The sequence below is a fragment of the Monodon monoceros genome, unplaced genomic scaffold (assembly GCF_005190385.1).
Source record: "Monodon monoceros isolate NGI ecotype Baffin Bay Population unplaced genomic scaffold, NGI_Narwhal_1 Super_Scaffold_14, whole genome shotgun sequence".
NCBI classification, from domain to species: Eukaryota; Metazoa; Chordata; class Mammalia; order Artiodactyla; family Monodontidae; genus Monodon; species Monodon monoceros.
Genome location: NW_021703770.1, coordinates 5650408 through 5668409, shown reverse-complemented (window position 1 = coordinate 5668409; position 18002 = coordinate 5650408). Strand labels below are relative to the sequence as shown.

At 46.6% G+C, this 18002-nt stretch overlaps 1 protein-coding gene across 14 annotated transcripts in view; it reads right to left on the bottom strand.

Annotated features, from left to right (window-relative positions):
* ZFAT (zinc finger and AT-hook domain containing) overlaps positions 1 to 18002 on the bottom strand; it is a 481085-nt gene that overhangs the window by 353884 nt on the left and 109199 nt on the right. Inside the window, exon 13 of one of the 14 annotated variants that reach the window (XM_029222687.1) lies at positions 14076 to 14423. The exons of the other annotated variants lie outside the window; for them this stretch is intronic. The gene's annotated coding sequence lies outside the window, so the exon portion shown is untranslated. The remainder of the gene's footprint in view (positions 1 to 14075; positions 14424 to 18002) is intronic. 14 annotated transcript variants of the gene reach the window in all.

The following is an 18002-nucleotide window of genomic DNA, read 5'->3' as shown; positions in this document are numbered from 1 at the left end:
GAGCAGCGGATTAAAGCTCCACAATCAACTTGAGGTACCTGCATCTGTGGAATACATGAATAGACAACGAATCATCCCAAATTGAGGAGCCGTGTGGATGAAGGGTGCGTGGTGCTACAGTCGGGAGTCAGTGCTGTGCCTCTGAGGTGGGAGAGCCAACTTCAGGACACTTGTCCACAAGAGACCTCCCAGCTCCACATAATATCAAACGGCAAAAATCTCCCAGAGATCTCCATCTCAACACCAGCACCCAGCTTCACTCAATGACCAGCAAGCTACAGCGCTGGACATCCTATGCCAAACAACTAGCAAAACAGGAACACAACCCCACCCATTAGCAGAGAGGCTGCCTAAAATCATAATAAGTCCACAGACACCCCAAAACACACCACCAGATGTGGACCTGCCCACCAGAAACACAAGATCCAGCCTTATCCACCAGAACACAGGCACTAGTCCCCTCCACCAGGAAGCCTACACAACCTACTGAACCAACCTTAGCCACTGGGGACAGACACCAAAACAACGGGAACTACGAACCTGCAGCCTGCAAAAAGGAGACCACAAATACAGTAAGATAAGCAAAATGAGAAGACAGAAAAACAGCAGATGAAGGAGCAAGATAAAAACCCACCAGACCTAACAAATGAAGAGGAAACAGGCAGTCTACCTGAAAAAGAATTCAGAATAATGATAGTAAAGATGATCCAAAATTTTGGAAATAGAATGGACAAAATGCAAGAAACTTTAACAAGGACCTAGAAGAACTAAAGATGAAACAAACAACGATGAACAACACAATAAATGAAATGAAAAATACTCTAGATGGGATCAGTAGCAGAATAACTGAGGCAGAAGAACGGATAAGTGACCTGGAAGATAAAATAGTGGAAATAACTACTGCAGAGCAGAATAAAGAAAAAAGAATGAAAAGAACTGGGGACAGTCTCAGAGACCTCTGGGACAACATTAAATGCACCAACATTCGAATCATAGGGGTTCCAGAAGAAGAAGAGAAAAAGAAAAGGACTGAGAAAATATCTGAAGAGATTATAGTTGAAAACTTCCCTAATATGGGAAAGGAAATAGTTAATCAAGTCCAGGAAGCACAGAGAGTCCCATACAGGATAAATCCAAGGAAAAATATGCCAAGACACATATTAATCAAACTGTCAAAAATTAAATACAAAGAAAGCATATTAAAAGCAGCAAGGGAAAAACAACAAATAACACACAAGGGAATCCCCATAAGGTTAACAGCTGATCTTTCAGCAGAAACTCTGCAAGCCAGAAGGGATTGGCAGGACATATTGAAAGTGATGAAGGAGAAAAACCTGCAACCAAGATTACTCTACCCAGCGAGGATCTCATTCAGATTTGATGGAGAAATTAAAACCTTTACAGACAAGCAAAAGCTGAGAGAGTTCAGCACCACCAAACCAGCTTTACAACAACTGCTAAAGGAACTTCTCTAGGCAAGAAACACAAGAGAAGGAAAAGACCTACAATAACGAACCCAAAACAATTAAGAAAATGGGAATAGGAACATACATATCGATAATTACCTTAAATATAAATGGACTAAATGCTCCCACCAAAAGACACAGATTGGCTGCATGGATACAAAAACAAGACCCATATATTTGCTGTCTACAAGAGACCCACTTTAGACCTAGAGACACATACAGACTGAAAGTAAGGGGATGGAAAAAGATATTTCATGCAAATGGAAACCAAAAGAAAGCTGGAGTAGCAATTCTCATATCAGACAAAATAGACTTTAAAATAAAGACTATTAGAAGAGACAAAGAAGGACGCTACATAATGATCAAGGGATCGATCCTAGAAGAAGATATAACAATTGTAAATATTTATGCACCCAACATAGGAGCACCTCAATACATAAGGCAAATACTAACAGCCACAAAAGGGGAAATCGACAGTAACACATTCATAGTAGGGGGCTTTAACACCCACTTTGACCAATGGACAGATCATCCAAAATGAAAATAAATAAGGAAACACAAGCTTTAAATGACACGTTAAACAAGATGGACTTAATTGATATTTATAGGACATTCCATCCAAAAACAACAGAATACACATTTTTCTCAAGTGCTCATGGAACATTCTCCAGGATAGATCATATCTTGGGTCACAAGTCAAGCCTTGGTAAATTTAAGAAAATTGAAATTGTTTCAAGTATCTTTTCTGACCACAACGCTATGAGACTAGATATCAATTACAGGAAAAGATCTGTAAAAAATACAAACACATGGAGGCTAAACAATACACTACTTAATAACGAAGTGATCACTGAAGAAATCAAAGAGGAAGTAAAAAAATACCTAGAAACAAATGACAATGGAGACACGACGATCCAAAATCTATGGGATACAGCAAAAGCAGTTCTAAGAGGGAAGTTTATAGCAATACAATCCTACCTTAAGAAACAGGAAACATCTCGAATAAACAGCCTAACCTTGCACCTAAAGCAATTAGAGAAAGAAGAACAAAAAAACCCCAAAGTTAGCAGAAGGAAAGAAATTATAAAAATCAGATCAGAAATAAATGAAAAAGAAATGAAGGAAACGATAGCAAAGATCAATAAAACTAAAAGTGGTTCTTTGAGAAGATAAAATTGATAAACCATTAGCCAGACTCATCAAGAAAAAAAGGGAGAAGACTCAAATCAATGGAATTAGAAATGAAAAAGGAGAAGTAACAACTGACACTGCGGAAATACAAAAGATCGTGAGAGATTACTACAGGCAACTCTATGCCAATAAAATGGACAACCTGGAAGAAATGGACAAATTCTTAGAAATGCACAACCTGCCAAAACTGAATCAGGAAGAAATAGAAAATATGAACAGACCAATCACAAGCACTGAAATTGAAACTGTGATTAAAAAGCTTCCAACAAACAAAAGCCCAGGACCAGATGGCTTCACAGGCGAATTCTATCAAACATTTAGAGAAGAGCTAACACCTAACCTTCTCAAACTCTTCCAAAATATAGCAGAGGGAGGAACACTCCCAAACTCATTCTATGAGGTCACCATCACCTTGATACCAAAACCCGACAAGGATGTCACAAAGAAAGAAAACTACAGGTCAATATAACTGATGAACATAGATGCAAACATCCTCAACAAAATACTAGCAAACAGAATCCAGCAGCACATTAAAAGGATCATACACCATGATCAAGTGGGGTTTATTCCAGGAATGCAAGGATTCTTCAATATACGCAAAACAATCAATGTGATAAACCATATTAACAAAGTGAAGGAGAAAAACCATATGATCATTTCAATAGATGCAGAGAAAGCTTTCGACAAAATTCAACACCCATTTATGATAAAAAGCCTGCAGAAAGTAGGCATAGAGGGAACTTTCCTCAACATAATAAAGGCCATATATGACAAACCCACAGCCAACATTGTCCTCAATGGTGAAAAACTGAAAGCACTTCCACTAAGATCAGGAGCAAGACAAGGTTGCCCACTCTCACCACTCTTATTCAACATAGTTTTGGAAGTTTTAGCCACAGCAATCAGAGAAGAAAAGGAAATAAAAGGAATCCAAATAGGAAAAGAAGAAGTAAAGCTATCACTGTTTGCAGATGACATGATACTATACATAGAGAATCCTAAAGATGCTACCAGAAAACTACTAGAGCTAATCAATGAATTTGGTAAAGTAGCAGGATACAAAATTAATGCACAGAAATCTCTGGCATTCCTATACACTAATGATGAAAAATCTGAAAATGAAATCAAGAAAACACTCCCATTTACCATTGCAACAAAAAGAATAAAATATCTAGGAATAAACCTACCTAAGGAGACAAAAGACCTGTATGCAGAAAATTATAAGACACTGATGAAAGAAATTAAAGATGATACAAATAGATGGAGAGATATACCATGTTCTTGGATTGGAACAATCAACATTGTGAAAATGACTCTACTACCCAAAGCAATCTACAGATTCAATGCAATCCCTATCAAACTACCACTGGTATTTTTCACAGAACTAGAACAAAAAACTTCACAATTTGTATGGAAACACAAAAGACCCCAAATAGCCAAAGCAATCTTGAGAACGAAAAACGGAGCTGGAGGAATCAGGCTCCCTGACTTCAGACTATACTACAAAGCTACAGTAATCAAGACAGTATGGTACTGGCACAAAAACAGAAAGATCAATGGAACAGGACAGAAAGCCCAGAGATAAACCCACGCACATATGGTCACCTTATCTTTGATAAAGGAGACAGGAATGTACAGTGGAGACAGGACAGCCTCTTCAATAAGTGGTGCTGGGAAAACTGGACAGGTACATGTAAAAGTATGAGATTAGATCACTCCCTAACACCATACACAAAAATAAGCTCAAAATGGATTCAAGACCTAAATGTAAGGCCAGACACTATCAAACTCTTAGAGGAAAACATAGGCAGAACACTCTATGACATAAATCACAGCAAGATCCTTTTGACCCACCTCCTAGAGAAATGGAAATAAAAACAAAAATAAACAAATGGGACCTAATGAAACTTCAAAGCTTTTGCACAGCAAAGGAAACCATAAACAAGACCAAAAGACAGCCCTCAGAATGGGAGAAAATATTTGCAAATGAAGCAACTGACAAAGGATTAATCTCCAAAATTTATAAGCAGCTCATGCAGCTCAATAACAAAAAACAAACAACCCAATCCAAAAATGGGCAGAAGACCTAAATAGACATTTCTCCAAAGAAGATATACAGACTGCCAACAAACACATGAAAGAATGCTCAACTTCATGAATCATTAGAGAAATACAAATCAAAACTACAATGAGATATCATCTCATACCAGTCAGAATGGCCATCATCAAAAAATCTACAAACAATAAATGCTGGAGAGGGTGTGGAGAAAAGGGAACCCTTTTGCACTGTTGGTGGGAATGTAACTTGATACAGCCACTGTGGAGAACAGTATGGAGGTTCCTTAAAAAAACTACAAATAGAACTACCATACGACCCAGCAATCCCACTACTGGGCATATACCCTGAGAAAACCATAATTCAAAAAGAGTCATGTACCAAAATGTTCATTGCAGCTCTATTTACAATAGCCCAGAGATGGAAACAACCTAAGTGTCCATCATCGGATGAATGGATAAAGAAGGTGTGGCACATATATACAATGGAATATTACTCAGCCATAAAAAGAAACGAAATTGAGCTATTTATAATGAGGTGGATAGACCTAGAGTCTGTCATACAGAGTGAAGGAAGTCAGAAAGAGAGAGACAAATACCATATGCTAACACATATATATGGAATTTTAGAAAAAAAAATGTCATGAAGAACCTAGGGGTAAGACAGGAATAAAGACACAGACCTACTAGAGAACGGACTTGAGGATATGGGGAGGGGGAAGGGTGAGCTGTGACAAAGCGAGAGAGAGGCATGGACATATATACACTACCAAACATAAGGTAGATAGCTAGTGGGAAGCAGCCGCATAGCACAGGGAGATCAGCTCGGTGCTTTGTGACCGCCTGGAGGGGTGGGATAGGGAGGGTGGGAGGGAGGGAGACATAAGAGGGAAGAGATATGGGAACATATGTATATGTATAACTGATTCACTTTGTTATAAAGCAGAAACTAACACACCATTGTAAAGCAATTATACTCTGCTGGCCTCTGCACGCCATGACTGCTCTCATCTTACCACAAAACCAAACAAAAATCTCTCTTGATCGCCACTCCCCCAATCTCCCCGACCCCATTTTCCTCCTCTTTACAGCAAGACCAGAAAGGAGACGAGGAGGCAAAGCAGTGGACCTACACCGTGCCGCCACAATGAGGATGGAGCCCGCGAGGCCCCGTCGCAGAAATGAGGCCCTCTCTGCCTTCAGAGAAAGGGTTTTCTCCATGAACAAGCAGGCGAGATAATGACCTACGAGAATTCTTTCCCACCAAATGGCACATGAAACAGAAATTTAACAAAGCAGAACATTGCTTCGTCAATGAAAATCTCTCATGAATACCGTCAATCGATATTTTATTTTTTTCCAAGAAATGCTTGATTCCTAAGGAACCCAAAATGCTTCCAAAACAGGAATAGATTAAGTGATAGCTTTTTTCTTCATAAGAGGCCATGTGGTTTTCAACGTGCACCCTGCTGATCCTATGACGACCCTATGATTTAGGCAAAAGGGGGTCTGTCACCCCCGTTCCACAGCGGAGGAAACTGAGACGGGGAGGAGACGCAACCTGCCCAGTTCAAACCCAGACTCTCTGCCACCTGCTGTGGACATGAACTCTGTTTGGCTACAGACCATGAGCTGAGTGCCTCCAAAGTTACAGCTAAAACGCTTATCCCTGTAGCCAACTGAGTCTGAAATGAAAATCATTACAGAGCGGAGCATAATCCCCAAATCACGTATCAGGTTCTTTCTTGGTGATTTCGGCATCCACAGAGCAGCGGCCGCAGGGTGGGCCCCAGTGCAGGCACCAGGGACGCAAAGATGAATCGGGCATGAGGTCCTGCACAGAGGAGGCCACCAGCCCACGGGGGAAACAGACACGCCCAGAACAATGGCATCTTAGGGTTTTTACTGAAACAATTTCCCTACAGACCAGGACGTATTCTTGATTCCCGTTATGCTTTCAGGAGAAAGGGAATTCTGCGACACGTAACAGAGCAGCGCTGCCGGGGACCACAGGGTTACTGTGAGGGGTCCCTTAGTTCCCAGGCACACCAGGCATTGTCTGGAGACCAAACAAATACAACTACTTTTGCATCTGCGTGTGACCAAGTGTTGGCATCAGCTGTAACTAACCTACTGCCCCGTGTCCCACAGAGCCCGGAGGCCTGAGCAGCCCGGAGTGCCGCCTGGCCTGGGCCATCGCCATCAATCAGTACGTCTCCTGAATGCCCACCGTGCATCCAGCGCTGGGCCTGGGGTCCCCGAGGTGCAGAGACAAGCACACATGAGCAAGGACAACTGTCACAGAGGAGCATGCGAGGGAGATAGCGTGGGGGACCGGCATCTGCACTGAGACCACAGAAGCCAGCGGGTCCCGGGGAGCCCGGCTCAGCAGCCCCGCCGCGGGGCCCGTACTCGGAATGGCTGACAGGAACACGCCCTGCCACCAGCGAAGGGGCCAGGAGCCCTCGAAGACGCCCGCTCGTGTCTTCTGAGCAGCGGTTCCACTTCTCGAGATCCAGTCTTCAGGAGCATCCACAACGCGGACAAGGATTGTGCACAGAGATGCTCAGCATGGAGGTCCCTGTCAAGCTCCAGAAGCCACCACGTGCTCTGCAGCGGGCATGTCAGGGCACATCCCCCAGAGAAATTCCACGCAGCCACTGAAAATCATATTTTCGAAGAACCTGAGTGACACGGAAAATGCTCAGAATAAACGTTCAACTCTACAGAGTGGGACACACCACAACTCGGTAAGTACATGACTTTGTTCCCAATGGGGAGACATGGTTTACAGGCAGATGGATGGAAGAACAGACGGCCAGGCTGAAAGGAAATACAGCAAGATCCTGCCTGCCGGACTCTTCTTTATAGGCACTTACGGATTTTCCACAATGAGCCTATATGAGTTTTAAAACTCAGGAAGGTTGCTAGACCTCCTGAGAAGTGAGGTAACAGGTAAACAGAGGAGTCAGGACATGGCTCCGAGTGATGAGCGCTGAGCAGCTCAGGCAGGGCGGCCTCTTGTTCAAGGCCACGTCCCCCAGCCCGGCCAGGAAAGGCGTTCAAGGAATGTGCAAGCCAGCGGAGACGGGTGCTGCAAACAACAGACACAGTGGGAAGAGGGAAGGCAGGGATCCTCGGCTAAAGTGCCTGGAAGGCTTCCAGGAGGAGGCACTGAATGGACTGTGAAAGCGGCCCTGAGTCGGGCTCCAGGCCACACCCCACAACGTGACCTCATGCACTCCCCCACCTCCCGGCCCGCCAGGACTCTCGTCCCCACGCGACAGGGGCAGGACTGGGTTCGGAGAGGCTGACCTCGAGGCAGAGCCCAGCTTTACCTGAGCCAGGCCCAGCGTCTCCGATGGGCCACTCGGTCCTTCCGGGGTCAGCGCTGGGAGGGAACACGGCCCCACAACAGCCAGCGGGACTACAGGAGCCTCCCGCGCCGGGCCAGTGGGGGCCAGTTGTGCTCCTAGCCGTGCAGTCTTGTACTAGGAGCAGCCTGTTCAGGAGCCCCGGCAGTGTTCCCTCTGGAACATCCTCTGCGAACCGCCCCCAGGCCTCTGACAAGGAGGGAAACTGTGCACTCTTTAGATATGTTCATACAGCGGTGTATCAGCAAGATGCCAAAACATGCAAGGAAAGTGTCAGATCAGGCCGCATCCCGCAGATATTAAGAATCGTTAACCTACCAAAATAACAACAAAGCAGCTCTTTTCATTTTTTTATAGTAGACTAATATGAAAAAAAATGGATCTTATACCCTGAAATATAATCATAATTATGTTGTCAGCAAATTCTGATGAAGTTGCCACAATTTGGATGCATCTTTAGGTTCAATTACTGTGTACCCGTCCTTAACAAAAGGATTCAAAGGGAAAATGACGTGTTCAGCACAAGGAAAATCACAGAGGTTTGGGGTCTGAGCATCCAATTTCCATGAACTTTTGCCAGTTTTTAATCAGCTACTCTGTACTGTTAAAAAGGAAAAATCTTAAAATAACTGCATAAAGTCCTTGTTTCTGAACTCTGATTTGCAAACACTCCCAGCCAGGAACAGCCAGGTCCTGTCTGCAACCTCTGACCCCCTACCTGCTTACCCCTGCCTAGGAACCAGAGACGAACGAGGGCCTCTGACCACTCCTCCCAGAAGAAGGTCATGAACTGGAGGGCCTGTGGGTCCCGGGAGTGCGGTTGGGCCCCTCTGACCCTAGGAACGGCCACCGGGAGCTGACAGGTCACGGCATGGCGTGGCCAGGCCTCCCCCCGCCTCCTCCTTTGGCAACGGGCAGCCCACACGTCGGCTGGAGCTGGCCTGCTCCTGAGGGGCCCCTCCCCATTCTCAGGCCCTCGAGTAAACAGGCGAGAAGGTCAGTCCAGCCTTGAGCTGAAGTCGTGTGCTCCGGCCGCTCACAGGACATCCGCCCCAGCACACAATCAAGGGCGTCCTTTCCTTCTTGCTGTTGTCCTTTGTAAGTGCATCTCCTGCGGGGACTCAAGGGTGGGACGACCAGAGCAGGACGCGATCCAGGCATTCCAGGTCTCTCGGCCCTTAAGCCACCTTGTAAATTATTATTATTAATTATTACAGAAGTCGCAGGGCGAAACCGCGCTCGTTGTGTAACAGGCAACACAGAAGCACGTGGAGCAGAGACAGCCACCTGCCCATCCCCCTGAGAAGAACAGCGTCACTGAGCACAGAGCTTCTGCTGCGCGTCCAGGGACAGAAAGAGGCAGAGACACCCCACGCACAGGCCCCTGCTGCCCGCTGCCCCATCTCCCCCCACGCCCTGGGCCCTCCTCCCTCCCTCCGCCCCCCAGTGCTGAGCTCCACACAGAAGGAAGGGACGGGGTGTCTGGTGTCGCTGACCTGGGGGTCTCAGGGACCCCGAGCAGAAACTCAAAATACGTTTTCTGACAGAAGCAACGTTAGAAGTGGCCTCAAAGTGTGCGAGGTCTCGTGGGGACAGCGGGACTGGGCGGGCAGGGTCCGGGACCCCAGCCCCTGACTGGCTTCGTACCCGTGGGCCCGGCACTGACTCCTTCACTCACAGTATAAAGGGCTGGAGGGGTAGCCCAGGACAGAAGTCCGCCCTGTGGTGCTTTTCAGTCTGGGTTTAATGACACAGGCGTGACACAAACACAGCAGCCAGATTCACTGGAAACACACAGGCATCAGAGGGCTCTGCGGAAGGGAGATGGCACAGGTAAGCTGGTTCCGACATCCCAACTTCCTCCTTCAAAGCACCAAGAGAGCGAGGGCCCACGTGAGGGCCCACGCATCTACCCGAGGCCAGGCCAGACCATCGGAGACCAGGAGGAGGGAGGAGAGCTGCGGGGACCTACTCAGAGACACGGATTCCCAGCCACACCCTGAAACGTGCTTCATCCAAATAAAAGCTGACAAAAACCCAACAGGGCATTATGGGGGTAAGAAAAGGAAGTGGCAGGAAGGTAGCCCCAGGGACAGGTCATACACGGCAAGGCCCTCCACGTGGGAAGGCAACTGGCAGAAATGGCAGAAGCCGTCAGGCGTTAGATGATGGGGCATGGAGGGATGTCGCGGCCTGCGTGGCCTAAAGGCTCCCAACGTACACGGATGTGGTTACACATCTCTCCTACGTTGCTCATGGGGATGCAAAACGGCACGGCCACTTTCGAAGACAGTTTGATAGTTTTTTATAAAACTAAACGTACTTCACAATATAATCCTGCAGTCGTGCTCCTGGGTATTTACCCAAAGGAGTTGAAAATGTGTGTCCACACCAAAAACTACAAACAAATATTTATAGCAGCTTTGTCGTAACTGCCAAAGCTTGGAAGCAACCAAGATGTCCTTCAGTAGGCAAACGGATAAACCATTTGGTGCACCCAGACAATGGAATATCATTCAGCACTAAAAAGAAATGAGCTATTGGGAAGGGGGAAGGGGCAATATAGGGGTATGGGAGTAAGAGGTACAAACTATTAAGTATAAAATAAGCTCCAAGGTTATATTGTACAACACCAGGAATATGGACAATATTTTATAATAACTATAAATGGAGTATAACCTTTAAAAATTGTGAATCACTACATTGTACACCTGAAACTTATATAATACTGTACAGCAACTATACTTCAATAAAAAAAAGAAAAAAAATGAGCTATCAAACTATGAAAAGACATGGAAGAGCCTGAAATGCATATTACTAAGCGGAAGAAGCCAATCTGAAAACCCTTCATACTGTATGATTCCAACTATATGACATTCTGGGAAAGGCAAAACTATGGAGACAGTAAAAAGATCTCCAGTAAAAGGACAGTAAAAAGGTGGCCACACTTGGGGTGGAGGGGATGAACAGGCAGAGCACACAGGATTTTTAGGGCAGTGAAAATATTCTGCATGATACCATAATAATGGATACACGTCACTACATATCTGCCCAAACCCATAGAATGTACAACAGCAAGAGTGAAGCCTAATGTAAACTGTGGGCTTTGGGTGATGATGATGTGGCAGTGTAGGTTCTCCAACTGTAACAAACGCACCACCCTGCTAGGGATGACAGGGGAGGCTGTGCATACGTGTAGGCAGGGGGGATATGGGAGATCTGTACCTTCCTCTCAGTTTTGTTGAAAACTTAAAACTTCCCTAAAAAAAATAAAGTCTTTAAAAATATATATTGTGGCAAAAAGTTCCACAAAGATGGAGCAGATGTACTTTTCCCTATTCTTCCCACTAAGTGCAACCAAAACCCTGGACGTCACAGATAAAATACACGTAAGACTGTGAAAGTCGGAGAGAAGGTGGCAGAGCAGCTAACAAACCACCTTGCAACCTGAGACAGTAAGTGCCCAGGGCTTTCCTTTCACCCGCTCGAACTCAGAAGCAGAAGCACCAACAGGCACAGGAAAAAACAGCTCCAACAAGAGCCTGCTCTCACTGGCCAACGGGCCAGGAAAGGGACAGCCTCACAAGACAGAAACCTTTTAGGCAATAGCCATCCTGCAACACTCAAACCCCACAGACAACACTGCAGCCCATCCCCACCCCTGCTAGAAGAATCAGTGACCTTGAAAATAGAACAATAAAAAACATACAATCTGAATAACAGAGAAAATAGACTGAAAAAGAATAAAGACAGCCTCAGGGACCTGTGGGACTTGAACCAAAGAAAGGTCTAACATTTGTGTCAGTAGAGTCCCAGGAAAGGAGAAGGACAGTGGGGTGGGAAAGTATTCAGAGAAATAATGGCTGAAAATTCCCCAAAGTTGGCAAAAGACATAAAGCCACACAGTCAAGAAGGTGAGCAAAGTCCAAAGAGGGTAAACCCAGAGAAATCTATGACAAGACACATTATAATCAAGCTTCTGAAAACTAAAAACAGAGAGGAAACCTGAAATTAGCAAAAAACCCAGTTTCCTGTGTGGAAAAACCATATGATTGACAGCAGACTTCTCCTTAGACACGTGGAGGCCAGAAGGAAGTGGCACATTTTTCAAGTGCAAAAAGGAGAGAACTGTCCACCCATAATCCTACACCGAGCAAAACCATCCTTCAGGAATGAAGGGGAAACCAAGACATTCCCAGATGAAGGAAAAGAAAGAGAAGTTGTCACCAGCAGACCGAACCTACAAGAATGACCAAAGGAAGTTCTCTAAACAGAAGGAAAATGCTAAAACAATGACTCCTGCGACATCAAGAAAAGTAAAATGAACAAAGCAAAGTGTAAAAATATGGGCAAATACATCAGATTTCCTTTTTCCTGTTGATTTCCTAAATTACGTTTGACCATTAAACAAAAAGTATAACTCTATCTGATGTGGTTCTCAACGTCTGCAGAAGAAACTTTTATGACAATTATAAACAGGGGAGGTAAAGGGACACAAGGCTGGGGCTTCCCTGGTGGTCCAGTGGTTAGGACTCAGTGCTCTTGCTGCTGAGGGCCCAGGGTTGACCCCTGGTCGGGGAACTAAGATCCTGCAAGCTGTACCCCAAGGCCAAAAAATAAATAAATAAAGGGACACAAGGTTTCTCCACTTCACTCAAACTGATAAAATGTCAACAAACAGCTCGGCATCTTGATTGCAGGGGTGGTTACACAGATCTACACATGTGGTAAAAATGGGTTAGAACCATACATGCCCATTGTACCAACATTAATTTCTTGGTTTTGATATTGCACAACAGTTTCACAAGATGTAACCACTGGGTTGGGATGATGAAAGAATTCTGGAAAGGGCTTCCCTGGTGGTGCAGTGGTTAAGAATCTGCCTGCCAATGCAGGGGACAAGGGTTCAAGCCCTGGTCTGGGAAGATCCCACATGCCGCAGAGCAACGAAGCCCACACGTCACAACTACTGAGCCTGCGCTCTAGAGCCCATGAGCCACAACTACTGAGCCTACTTGCCACAACTACTGTAGCCTGCGTGCTAGAGCCTGTGCTCCACAACAAGAGAAGCCACCACAATGAGAAGCCTGCACACCGCAATGAAGAGTAGCCCCCGCTCGCTGCAACTAGAGAAAGCATGCATGCAGCAAGGAAGACCCAACGCGGCGAAAAATAAATTAATTAATTAAATTAATTTTTTTAAAAAAAAGAGTTCTGGAGATGCATGGTGGTGATGATTGCACGACAATGTGAGTGTCCTTATGCCACTAAACGATACACCTAAAAATGGTTAAAATGGCAAATTTTATGTTATATATGTTTTTATACTCCCCTCCCAAAAACATAACCATTGGAGTAAGCCTGGAAAAGGGTATATAAGACCTCTCTGCATGATCTTTGAAACTTCCCGTGAATCTACTATTATTTCAAAATACAAAGTTAAAAAAAAAAAATACTCCAGCCAACAAAACATACCAATGGCTGCTGCCAGCCTGGAGTCTCTGGAAAAGGCACTAAATCTGAGAAGCGGGGATACTGTTTGACATACCCATGACCCCGTCGAATCCCAACCACCCTATGAGGTCCAAACGTCCCACAGGGGTGGAGCGAGGTAGCTCACAGGGGGCAGCCAGGGCCCAGTCCAAGTCTCTGTGCTCACCTCCGTGAGAAGCAGGGCTCTGCACCCCAGCACCTTCCATACCCCCTGCACTCACTACCTGCGGCCACAGCCCCGCCCAGCCCAATGTCATCCATCCTCTTAGTGATGCTGCTGCTAGGGACACAGTAGGCACTCAGTGTTAGAGGAACTGACGATCACAAATAGCCTTAAACGTTTATCGATAACCGTAAGAAGACAAAATGCTCATTACTAGACTATTAAATTCCTCTATTTAAAAGTGACAGCTGCTTTTCAACCATCTTTTACTTGGATTGATTAACTTGAAAGAGAGTTCAGGAGCCAAAATTAAGGCCCTGTTAAACGGCCTACCTTATGAGAAGAACAGGATGGCAAGTTCTTTCGGAGTTCTGTTTTTGTTTTCTTGTTGTTCACTTGCCCTTAAGTTATTAAATTCAAAAGAGCTGGCAGCGTCCCAAGAGGAGTGGAAATACTTCAGCAACAGGCAGCCAGATCGCGGTCACTCCGCGGTGATGGAGAAGCTCTCCGCATTGTGCAGCTTACTGCAGTCGAAAATACGCTTTTCCTTTATCTTCAGGAAAAGAAGCCTGGGCCTGGACAAAACACTTTCCTTCCATTTAGCTTATTTTGCAGAACTTTTCATGAGCTGTGGGTATGCCGTATAACGTCATCATCACCATCACACTTACTGAGAACTTGCTGTAACCAAAATAAGGGCATTCAAAGAGGAAGAGGGAGAAGAAAAGGAAGCTGAAATCAATTAAACCCTCAACATGAGCTGGCACCACGCAAGCCTCATGCTGAGAGCATTCAATCTTCACAGCAATCCTATGAAATAGGTTTCTTTATTGCATCTCCTCAAGTCTAAGACAACATCTATTTTAAGAGGCACTGATACTTCACATACACTAAAAAAGACTAAAATGCTACCAAATAAACGAAACCATGCTTGGTTCTTATCACACCAATTGTAAGACACCACCTGATTTTAGGGATGTTAAAATCAGTCTTTGAATCAGTGAAACTCAGGAATATTTCCAGATTCCGATGGAGATGCGGCATGGCCGAAGTGCCCGGGAGACTGGACTCCTAACCCCCGTTCTTTCCTTGTAAGGCCCCATTTCCCCCCTCGGCACCCACAACAGACACACCGGGGGGCCCTGCCTCTGGGCTCACCTCCATGACCTCCTGCTTTCAAGAGACAAGGAGACAAACGTTTCCTGAGTACCAGGCACTTTCACACTCCTTATCACGTGTAACCCTGAGAGGCAGGGTGGCTGCTAGCAAGGCACCTCTGTGAGAAAAGGAAAAAGGCACCCTTTCCTTAAGACACTAGTTCCCCCTGTCAGAAAGTGGTCAAATATACTGACTTTGTCAGAACAAGATACTACCATTTGCAGAAAACTGTCATAATGAATATACAAATCTATGATGTGAAATGGTCCCCTTAGAGGCGGTACACTTGTGCAGTGTGCGACCTGCACAGCTGTACACAGTGGCCCTAATGAGTCAGCCACGAAGATACTATTATCCCATGTTACAGATGAAGAAGCTATAACTTGCCTAAGAGGATCAAGTTCAGGCCTATATGGTTTCAAAGCTACCTGGTCAACTCACAGGGGACTTAAAAATCAGGTAGAAACACAGGTTGTATTCATGCATGTGTGCAGCGGTGGGGATGTCTATACAGGAACATACTAAACACATGCCACCAGAGGGCATGGGGAGGACGCAGAAACCCCATGGCTGAGGCACCTGGGGTAGGATTCTCGGGGGAGGGAAGCTGAACGGATCCAGGAGGCAAGGAGAGCGGCGAGCAGAACAGGGGAGAGCCTCAACCCCGGGGAGCCTTGAGTGTGTAGAGGTGGGGACAATGTCAAGGTCGGGGGGCAGCAAGGCCTGGTCCTCGGAACACCCACCATGGGAGCCCGCCCAAGAAAGGCAAGGGCACCCAGCCTCCAGAGCAGGAGGCCCATCGAGAGGGCCGGGGACGGGGCACGGCACACAGGAAGCTGGCCCCATCGGGAAGTCCCCAGTCCCGCGGATGCAGGCTGAGAAGCTGAATCTGTATTTGAAATCTGTGGATTTTTAAATGCTGGCAACTAAATGAGATTTTCCTGAAAAAAAAAAACAAAAAACCTGTGCAGGCCAAACAAATCAAGTCTTCAGGTTACACCTATCCTGAGAGCTGCCAATTTGCAACTTCTGAGAAAAGGTTTTCCACCTGGGTGACTAGGACCACTGTTAAGTGGCAGGAGGAAAGCCAGAGAGCCTGGTCTGAAGAAACAGAGAGACAGACAGACGGACAGACACAGAGAGAGCTGAGGACCCAGACCCTTTCCCCACCCCTCTGGCTCCCCAGCACCCAGCAAAGCACCGGGCTCTGGGTCGGCGGATTCTGAATGCTACTTATTTCCTATTTCATAGTCTCTGAGTTTTTCAGATCTTCCACAATGATGCTGACGTGTAATCCAAGAAAAAATTAGATTAAAAAAATGTACACTGACATTAGAAATAGAGGCACAGTAAGTGACAAAATAAGGTCTCCCTCTTGGGGGAGAAAGACACTGATCCCCAGACACCCTGGGCCCCAGACAGTCTGACAGGCTCCGGGCCAAACACCAGCTGAGGAAAGACAGCAGGGCCACAGCTGCCGACACTGGGCAGAGATGCAAACTCTGGTCACAGACAAAACGTGTCTCCCAGCTGATGGTGTTCTGATATTCCTCCCTGAGGCTGATTAGACATTTGTGTGTGTGGGTGAGATGGGGGGGACATCAAACCTTACGCCTGTCCCTGTCGTTCTCTCGTAAGGATATATTAGGGTGACACCAAAAGTGCATAGTGTTGAGGTGACAAAAAAGAAGGAAAAAAGAAAAGCTGACAGATTTAGAATCGATGAGGAAAAGGCATTCTTTTTTTTTTTTTTTTTTGCGGTACGCGGGCCTCTCACTGTTCTGGCCTCTTCCATTGCGGAGCACAGGCTCCGGACGCACAGGCTCAGCGGCCATGGCTCACGGGCCCAGCCGCTCCACGGCATGTGGGATCTTCCCGGACCGGGGAACGAACCCGTGTCCCCTACATCGGCAGGCGGACTCTCAACCACTGCGCCACCAGGGAAGCCCCGGAAAAGGCATTCTTGACACAAGAGTTATACTTGCTACAAGAATATACCTGGTAGGTGAGGACGGCCAAGCCTCGAAGTGCCCAAGTCCAGAGCTTGAACGCGTGGGCCAGGTGAGCCGGCGCCCAGGTGCACAGAGGGCCCAGGTACACAGAAGGCCTTGGATTAGGGGAGGCCAGGCATGGAAAGGTACGGGAGCTCCCAGAGCTGGGTGTCCTCAGAGAGTTCCCACGTGTCGGCCATGGGAGGGGGGGCATGAAGACAGCATGGCCTGAAGCGGCACCCCCGGCCTCCCTGCCCACCCCAGCTGCAGAATACCATTAGACTGCCTGCTTTGTTCACAAAGGTCTGCATGTCAGTGACCGCACTTGATCCTCCCCGCTATCCTGTGGAGTAACCAAGTAGATGGTGCCACCAGCACCATCACCACCACCACCAACATCATCATTACCACTGTCATCACCACCATCATCACCACCACCACCACCACCATCTCCATCATCACCACCACCACCACCACCATCACCACCACCATGACCATTAGAATCGCTATCATCGTCGTCCCCACTTACAATGGAGAGAGCTATAGGGCTCAGAGAAGTTAGCGAGATGCCAAGGACCCCCGGGCAGACAACACACAAAGTCAAAACCTGACCAAGAAGACCTTCCAAGTTGACCTCCGTATCTGCCCACCCACGTGGGTCCAGCGCTGCTCCAGGAGGGAGTACTGAAGTGGGGCCCTGGGAGGGACACAACGAGCCTTGGGCCCCACTCTGCACCCTGCCTCGTGGCTAGAGAGACATTCTGAACGATTCGTTACAACTAAGCGTAGCTACACCAAAAAGGGAACTCTACCCTCTGTGTGTTTATTATAATTTACAACGGGCCCTCACTTCAGGGAGCCGTAAGCTGGAAAATGAGAGTGCCAGATGCAGGGCCACCAGCCCACCCGGAACACATAGTTAGTATGCGTGCCCCTGCACGGCCTGGCAAGAGATCCAGAACTAGGGACAGAGAACCACCACATACAGGGCATCAGCTTTTCTCGGCCAAAAAAAAAAGGGTACCAACACACACAGTAAACCCAGGGCCTTCAGGCAAGAGTGGGCGCCATACGTGTGCCAGCAGCACCCCCTGGTGGCCAGTCTGATCAC